This window comes from Leptonychotes weddellii, chromosome 15, assembly GCF_054177405.1.
Source record: "Leptonychotes weddellii isolate Sample4059 chromosome 15, ASM5417740v2, whole genome shotgun sequence".
NCBI classification, from domain to species: domain Eukaryota; kingdom Metazoa; phylum Chordata; class Mammalia; order Carnivora; family Phocidae; genus Leptonychotes; species Leptonychotes weddellii.
Genome location: NC_138383.1, coordinates 7,816,963 through 7,826,401, shown reverse-complemented (window position 1 = coordinate 7,826,401; position 9,439 = coordinate 7,816,963).

Genomic DNA, 9,439 nt, shown 5'->3' with positions numbered 1-9,439 from the left:
CCAGAGGGGGGTGGGGGGGACATATTGGTCCGTGTGGGAAACCCACAGCCTCAGCTTCTCACACATTGTTCTCCTCCTCTTCAACTGCACCCCTCCCCACCAGCCCGTACCCTCCCCTCTCCCCTCCCCAAAGCCGTTAATGCCACAAAAGATACTTTCCCCATTGTGCCCGGACAGCTGAGAGGTCCGAGCTAGCCCTACACAGCTCTGGGTCCTCTCCAGGGAGAAGGGGCTGGACCGTCCAAATGGAGAGCGGGGTGCTTATCATACAAAGGAATTAAACCCACTTGGGCTCTCTCCTGCTAATCTGGGACTGTGGGAGGTTAAATACGGTTACATTTTCATTAGGTGCTAATAGCAAAAGGGCAGCTCTGGGCGGCAGGGACCAGATATTGTCATGCAGAAAGTTCCCCTGCAAAGGAAGGTCAAGGCAGGTGGGGTGGGGGGATAGGAGGGAACAGCCAGCCGTAAAGCTTGGTCTGGGGAAAAGGGTGGGGTGAGCTTGCAATGGGTGTATTGTTGGCCCCGGAATTCCATCAATGGGAAAAGTCATGTTTTCTCCAAAGGAAACAAGGTGAAATTGTTGGGGAGGAGAAGCGCTGGTGGGTGGCTGGGAACAGAGCAAGGCCACTTGAGACTAAGTCCACCTTCTAGGGAGCCCTCCCCACCAGCACTTCTACTCTGAGGCTCTGCCAGGGTTCATGGAAGATTCCAGGCATGTCTGGGGCGTGGTGTGGACGGGAAAGTTTTGGGAATCAGGAGAACTGATGTGAGCCCTGGTTCTGCCACTTTCTCGGTGGTCTTGTAGCCTGGAGCATCTGGGTGACTCTCTGAACCTGTGTCTTTGGAATGCAAAATGGAGATAAAACTTAGCACCAGGGATTCCTCAGCAGCCTCAGTGAATGCAAAGTGCCTGGAGGTGCCAAGAAAGGGGGCAGCCTTTCTCCTCCTACCATCACCCCGCTCCCAACCACCACTAAAAAGACATATAAAAAGGCGGGTGTTGATACAGTGGACTAATGTCACTTCACTCCCTTGTGGTGTTCCAGCCTCCTTGCCCTGGGAGCACACTCCTCTTGTCTTCTTTTCGGTTTCTTCCAGAGCTCCGTCCAGAACTCATCTCTGCCGCAGCCTCTTTTTGCTTTAACTTCAGCCCATTCAGACGTTACCATCCCCCAGCCCTGAAAATGTGCCCACAAATAAATCAACGGGTAAGCTCGCGATCTATTTTCCATTGTGGTTTTCTTCTCTGTGCATTCATTCACACACCAGCAGGGAAGGGCTTCATAGGGATGCAGAGAAGTGTGGGTGGGAAGATAAGAAAATGAACGCCCTGTGGGCTGGCCCTAGCTTTACGGTCATGGGTATATTGCCCTTTCGTTCAACCAGGCACGAGATCGTGGCTCTCCATCATTTCTCATTGCACTTGGGATTTCCGGAAACTCAGAATCCAATTGCAAGCTAAATAACAAAGTGGCAAATGAAGAACTGGCAATAAAAGACCCTAGTGATCTTTTCTATACAGTACACAACAAGAAGACGTGTGTGTAGCCACACACATTCAGCAGAGGTAGAATTTTTGTATCGACCTTTTGCCCCGAGGGGCAGTGTGTGCTGCTCCCATCTTCTCTCCAGTACCCACCTCTACATACAGTGGTCCTGGATCTGCACGGAGTGATGGCCTCTGCCAGGTTTCAGGCTCCGTAAGACTGCCTTTCAACTAGAAAGAAGTGCCAGGTCAGGCTAATGGTCTCCAAGAGCTGCTTAGTAACGCACTTCTGGGACGCAAAATGGCTTGACCAACAATGGTGCCTGTGGAGGGTCAACAAGAGTGAGTTGCTTTCTGGAGCCCACGCCTGGTTTCAGAGTCTCTCCAAAAAATTCAGTTGGGATGGATGTGTGGAGGGGGAGGGACAGGCAATTATTCCTTAAACTGGCCAAGAATGTCTTGCTCGGGCTAACACTTGTCTTACCATGACAGAGGCTCTCCAGTCCTTTCTGCATCATGGGAAGTAGTGTGGGCATCAGAGAGCACCATAGAAATAATGTTCTCATCTAGAGTACCTCTGAATGAGAGAACAGTTTATGCTCCAATCCAGGTAGCCTTCAGAAAAATTCCTTATTGCAAATTCATTACCAGGGATCTGATACCTGAAATCTTTAATAACCTCCCTCTTATCTTCCTCAAATATCAGATGTGATTTCCAGTCTCTTATCCGGAATGTCAAACCTGAAACCAAGGAATTCGGGGGAAGCTGAGCACTAAACCAAACTAAGGCAAAATGAGAAGGTTTCCAACTTCAACCTGGACTTTTTTTTTTTTTTTCCTTTTAGTAAAAAGAGAAAATGCCTCACCCAAATGGTTAATAAAATTAGAATTCAAAAATCTTTCTAGGTGCAATGATAGGTCCCTTTAGAGGAGACTACTTCCCTGAAGCCAGCAGTGCTCAGAAATTACAACCGGTTTCAGCAATTAAGAGAAGTAAAACATTAAAGAGCAAGAGGCAAAGTACATTTGCATGCTAATAGCCCCTTCTGTAGGGGCTGGAAAGCTGTGTTGTACAACAAAGCAGATCACTTTCCCACTCTAGCAGTATTAACCCTTGGGTTCTCACTCCAGCTCCTTGTCTGGATTCTACTGTCTGGAATTCTTCTGGCTCTGGTTGGGGAAAGACAGGGCTTTGCCACCCATCAATCCATCTGCCGTGTCCTAATGCTCTCTGGCTTGAGGAGGAGGAGACAATAGAGACTCAAAACGTCTGAGTGTCTTTAGGGGTAGTAAGAGGAAGGTGGAAAGATGCACCGGGGTTGAAAAGAACATTTCCCTAGAGAACACGCTGGGCTGGGCTGGGCTGGGCATTGGCATGGGTGTCAAGCGAGACATGAATTTGAACCTGGCCATACACCACTTCCTATCAGTGTGATGTCGGACAAGTTATTTAAGGTCTTGGAGCCCAGTTTGCTTATTGAATGGGGTGGAATGAGGATTAAATGAGGGAATGAGGGTAACACTTCTATGCAGCTGGCAACTGTTAAGGTAACTCTAACTGTGTTGTAGCAGGTGGCATTTGCAGTGTTTTAGGAGGAACTTTACAAAGAACATTCCGGTGCAATGCCATGAAAAATCACTATGATTTTGTTGGAGATGGAAGGCAGTACTTGTCGCCTCGTGTAGCAAGTTCATCTGGGAATAACAGCGGATAATGTAAAAGACTCCTTTTATTTCTTCCCAAGGTGGAGGCCAACAATGTTTTGGGTTCCATCAAAGATGGCAATTGTCAAGAATATACTGTATGCTTAAGGTAGCTCACAGAAATGAGGAGAAAATTCTCAGCTCCTATCGGAAGAAGATGGCATAGCATACAGCTTGAGTTTGGGAGCTATGTATCCCTGGTTTTGAGATCCACTTGCTTTGAAACTGCAGGGCTGTGTTACTTTGAACAAATTTCTTAACCTCCCCGGGACTCAGCTTCCCGCTATGAAATGAGGATGATAAAATGGCATGCATTTGGGGCGAGGGTTCTATGAGTAAGCACTCAACCAGAATCAATTATCAAGGGATATTTCTTTGTTTTTCTTTCGAAAATACGTCCTTCCCCATGACACAATGAGGAAGCAATGCACCAAAGCATGTCATGTCTTGGACTTCAAGCCAACTCACTGAAATCGAGTCAAGATGAGGAAAGAGAAGTTTCTATGTATGCACCAATGTCCTCATCCCTCACCACATAGTTCTGCTGATGGGAAAGAGAGGCTGCCGGAAGGAAACAGAAGTTCATCAAGGGCTGGCAAATATTAATCTGGAAACTCACGGATGGGCAGTGATGCGGGCTCTCCGGCAGCAGGCGTCCCCTTCATGTTCCTGCCACCTGTGGGCTGGACAGGCCCACCAGCCCACCCTTGCACCAGGGGCACTCACCATGACACGCCATGTATCCTCTCTTCTAGATCTACCTCCAAATTACTTTCCGAGACGAGGCCAGGGAGGGGAACGGAGAGACAGAAGGTGAGCGGAAGAGCTCAGCGAAGAAGCACGGGTTGAGGTCTATGTAAGCAATTCCTTTCTCTTCACCAGGTGCATTTCCTCCAGCTTGGTGGGGTTTGGCTCTGACCGTGCATTAGAATCACAGAGGAAGGTTTACAAAGCTGTGCTGGGGCTCTATCCCCATTGGTTATGATTCACTTTTTTTTTTTTTTTTCTGGGGTGAGCCTTGTACGTAGGTATTTTTACATGGCTCTTCAGTGACTCTGATGTGTAGCCAGGCTTGAGAACCATTGTCCCGCTTGGAAAATCCGCTCAAAGTATCCCTACCGCCCTCTTACTTTTCAGGATGTGTTTGATCAGCCACAAGGCTGCTCATTCTTGGGTACACATTAGGATTACCCGAGGACTTTGTAAAAATGAAGATGGCCAGGACCTGTCCCCAGAATTTCTGATTTGATTGGTTTGAAGTGGGGTGTAGACATCCAAGATATCCCTCTACAAGCTTATACCTCCATCCATGCAAGATTATTCACACATGCATAATTTGTCACAGCTAAGATTGGAGACAAGCCAAATGTTTTTCTAGAAGAGGTGCGTTAAATAAAGTCTGGTACAATCTCAACCTAGAATACTATGCATTCCGTTAAAAAAGGATGAGAAAGATCTCTCTGCACTGATACTGAAAGATCTTGGGGATATATATAAAGGAAAAAAAAAAGCAACAGGCAGAGTAGCCTTCCTATAGGAAGGGGAAAAAATCAAGAATATGCTTTCATATTGTTTGCATCTGCATAAAGAAAGACGGGAAGAATACACAAGAAAATAATGAAAATGGTGCCTACAAGGAGCAGAGGGTGACAAATATTTAGGAACAAGGGTCAGATAGAGACTTTGTATACTATCTTAATTTCTGAAATATCTAAATTACATATTTTTTTAAAAAATAAAGTTCTTAAAAAGTTCCTCTAGGGATTCTAATGAGTCGCCAGGTTTGAAGACATTTTTCTAGGGCAGGAGTCAGCAAATTACAACTTGTGGGGACAGCACCCAGCCCACTCCCTGTATTTCTTTTTTTTAAGGAAACTTTTATTTGGGGAATAATTTTTGACTTTCAAAACTATTGAGAACATAGCTCAGAAATTCCTTGTATATCTTATACCCAGTTATTCCCCTATTATTAACATCTTGCAGTACTGTGTACATTTATCATAATTAATGAACAAGCATTGATAAATTATTATCAACTTAAGGCCATACTTCAAATCAGTTTCCCCCAATGTCTTTTTTTCTGGTCCAGGATCCTGTCTAGGATCTCACATTTTATGTAGTCATCATGTCTCCTTCAACTCCTCTAGGCTATGATAATTTCTCGGATTAACTTTCCCTGTTTTTGGTGACTGTGACAGTTTTGTTTGTTTGTTTGTTTGTTTGTTTGTTTGTTTTAAAGTAGGCTCCATGCCCAGGGTGGAGCCCAATGCAGGGCTCCAACTCACGACCTGAGATCAAGACCTGAGCTGAGATCAGGAGCTGGACGCTTAACCAACTGAGCCACCCAGGCACCTCATTGACCTTGACAGTTTTAAGGAACACTGATCCAGCATTTTGTTGGATGTCCCTCAGTTGGGATCTGTCTGATTTTTATTTTTCATGATTAGACTGGGATAATATGTTTTGGACAGGAAGTGCACAGATGTGAGGTGCCCTTCTCATCAGCTCGTTTCCAGGGCACATGCAATCCATAAGATTTATCACTGTTGATGTTCATCTGGAACACCTGATGCAGGGAAGGCTTGTCAGGTTTGTCCACTGAGAAGTTACTCTTTCTCACCCTCCCTGTCTGTAGTGTACTCTTTGGAAGAAAGTCACCTTGCACAGCCCACACCTAAGATGCACTAGCTACATAAGTTGTTTGGAATTCTGCCCAGGAGATTTGCCTGTTCTCCATTTATTCATTCAATTGCTTAGTAATGTCATTATGAACTCATGAGTATTTATTTGATACTTTGGGATATATATCATATTACTTGATTTTCTTGCTCAACCAGCTTTCGGGCGGTTCCTGTATCCTTTTAACATACTCCCATCCCCTTGTGTGGTGTTTGCTCTGTTTTTGTTGTTGTTGCTTTATTTTTTGAACATTGTCTTACATTCTGGTGCTATACGATGTTCCAGGGTAATTTTGTATGTTTCTCATCCCTGTAGAATTAGCCATTTCTGCAAAGATCCCTGGCTCTTTTACTGGAGAAGATCAAGGGCATTGGGTGTGCTCATTGCTCCTGAGGTGTCATGACTTTTAGGTTCTCTCAGCTGACGGAACAAGGAGACATATGGATGGACACTAACCTGTGCATGTATCTATAAATATTTCTATATGTAATCATCTGTATCTATGTTAAACTAAATATGAGTTCACAGGGATGTCTCTAATGCATTACCACATGGATACTTCTCGCGTCCTCTCCTTATTTATTTATAATCTCCCACTCCAACAATAAGAAACCAGATCCCACCATCCTCCATCCATCAACTTAATTGTCCAATTCTGGCATTCATGCATAATGGCTTCAGAGTTCTTTTTTTTCTTAATAAAGATTTTATTTATTTATTTATTTGAGAGAAAGAGCACACGAGCAGGGGAGAGGGGCAGAGGGAGAGGGAGAAGCAGACTCCCCTCTGAGCAGGGAGCACGATGCAGGACTCGATCCCAGGACCCTGGGATCATGACCTGAGCTGAAGGCAGATGCTTAATCAACTGAGCCACCCAGGCACCCAGCTTCAGAGTTCTTAACTCATCTGCCTGTAGTCTTACAAACTCCACTCATTTCCAAAGTTAATTAGGTCAGTACTTTGTTCCCCAACTTCATTCATTATTTGCTTACATTTGTAATATACTGAAGATTCTTTTGTTGCATTCTGCATTCCACCTCAGGATTCCCCCAAATGCTTAAGTGATTTTTAAAAATTTGTATAAAGTCTACTTTCTGCACTGTAAAGTTCTATGGGTTTTGATAAATGTTTAATGTCTTGTACTCATCATTACAGTATCATCCAGAACAATCTCTCTGCCCTAAAAAATTCCCTGTGTTCCACCTCTTCAACTATACATCCCCTCTGAACTGCTGGGAAGCACTCATCTGTTTACCATCTCTATAGTTTTGCCTTTCCCAAAAGTCATATAATTGTAATCTTACACTTTTTCAGACTTTTTTCACTTAACAGTATGCATTTGATCTATCCATGTCTTTTGATGGCTTGGTGATTCAATTCTTTTTATTGCTGAATAATATTCCATTGTATGAATAGGCCATGGTTTATTTATCCCTTTACCTATGAAGGACATCTTGGTTGTTTATAGTTTGGGACAATTATGAATAAAACTGCTATGCACAGGCCAATTTCTGTGTGGACATACGTTTTCAAACCAGTTGGGTAATACCTGGAGTGTGATAGCTGAATTGTAGGGTAAGACTGTGCTCAGTTTTATCAGAAACTGCCAAATTGTCCTCCAAAGAGGCTGTATCATTTTGCAATCCCACCAGGAACATATGAGAGTCCCTGCTGATCTGCATCCTTGCCAAAAGTTGGGATTGTCAGTTTTTGGATTTTAGTTATTTTAATAGATATGAAGAAAAAGGTTATTGTTTTAATTTTTAATTCTTTAATGACATACTGAGTACCTTTTCATGTGCTGAGTTGCCATCTATATGCCTTCTTTGGTGAAGTTCTGTTCATATTGTTTACTCATTAATTGGGTTGTTTTCTTATTGTTGAGGTTTTTTTTGTCTTGTTTTTTGTTTTTTGAAGATTTATTTATTTATTTTAGAGAGAGAGAGTGAGCAGGAGCAGGGGAGGGACAGAAGAAGAGGGAGAAGCAGACTCCCCGCTGAGCAGGGAGCCTGATGAAGGGCTCAATCCTGGGACTCCGGGATCATGACCTGAACCAAAGGCAGGTGCTATTAACCAACTGAGCCACCTAGGCTCCCCTGACTAGCCCTTTAGTAACCCTTGAAATCTGATCGTGTGAATCCTCCAACTATGCCCTTCTTCTTCAGTATATTGTTGCCTAACTGAGGTCCTTTGCCTTTTCATATAAACTCTAGAATCAGTTTATTAATATCTACAAAATAGCTTGCTGAGATTTTGATTGGAATAGTGGTGAATCTATAGATCGAGTTAGAAGAACTGACATTTAACAATATTGAGTCTTCTAATCCATGAACATGGTATAGCTCTCTATTTATTTAAATCTTTGATTTTTCCCCCCATTGGTGTTTTTTGTTTTCCTGCCTGTTTTTATAAATAACATTTCATTGGTCTGTAGCCATGTTTATTCATTTATGTGTTATCTGTGGTTGCTTTCATGCTATACTGTCAGACTTGAGTAACTGCAACAGAAACTACAACTCACAAAGCCTAAACTTACTACCTGGCCCATTACAGAAAAAGTTTTCTGATCCCTGATGCAGAGTTTAAATTGCTGAGCATCTTTCTTTCAACCCTGCTTTCAATGATCTCTTTCTCTTTGTTGGCTTTGGGAAAGAAGACATGATCTAAAAAGGAATAAGGGCATCCTGAACCTCAGCAATGAGTTAAAATTCTCCCTTTCAGGCAGTGAACAGAGGATCAATAGGAACCTTCCTTATTATCAAGGTTTTGTGGGTTGAGTTTAGAAGTAGATTATTTATAGGTTTGTTTATGTTCTGAACTCAGTGCTGTTGGCCTAGCAGTATCTTAATGCCCATCATAGCATGTGAAACACAGAAGGTTCTTAATAAATGTTTGATGGATGAATGAAATGAGGAATGAACAATGTATGACAAAAGAATCCTCTGGGGTCTGTTGAAGTGCAGAAGTAACATCCTCAGGAGCTATGAAATGGGATAAATGGAACAGATGCATGAGCCATGTAGCTAGCAGCGGATATATAAAAAGGATGGTCCTTTGTCTCTCAGGGAAGCAAACAGATAACCTAAACACTGGTTTCTACACTTAGCAAATGCAGTCTTGAATTGAGTCTGGATCAGTACCAAAGCAACAGGGAGAAGAATGTCTATTGAGCATTACCATGCTCCAGGCATCATGCTAGGATCTTTACACATACTATTTCCAAACCACGCAATAGTTGCAAAGTAGCTCTTAGTGATCCAATTTTAAAGATGAGCAAACTAAGAATCAGAGAGCAAAGTGACTCCTTCAAGATCTCTTCATTTTGAAGTAGCAGAGACAAAACTAACTGTGTGTGGGGGGGGGAGAGGTGTAAAGGAATCTTGATCCACATGTTACCTTTCAGCCATATTCAGTGCGAGTGCCAGCAAATAGCATAATATGCTGTAGCACTCCCTGCCATCCTCCAGTCAGTATCTATAGATGCCAACTCCAGGGATCTCACAGGCATGTCATAGACATTAAGAGACTAGAAGACATATTTCTATGTCCATGAAAGTCCATCCCTAC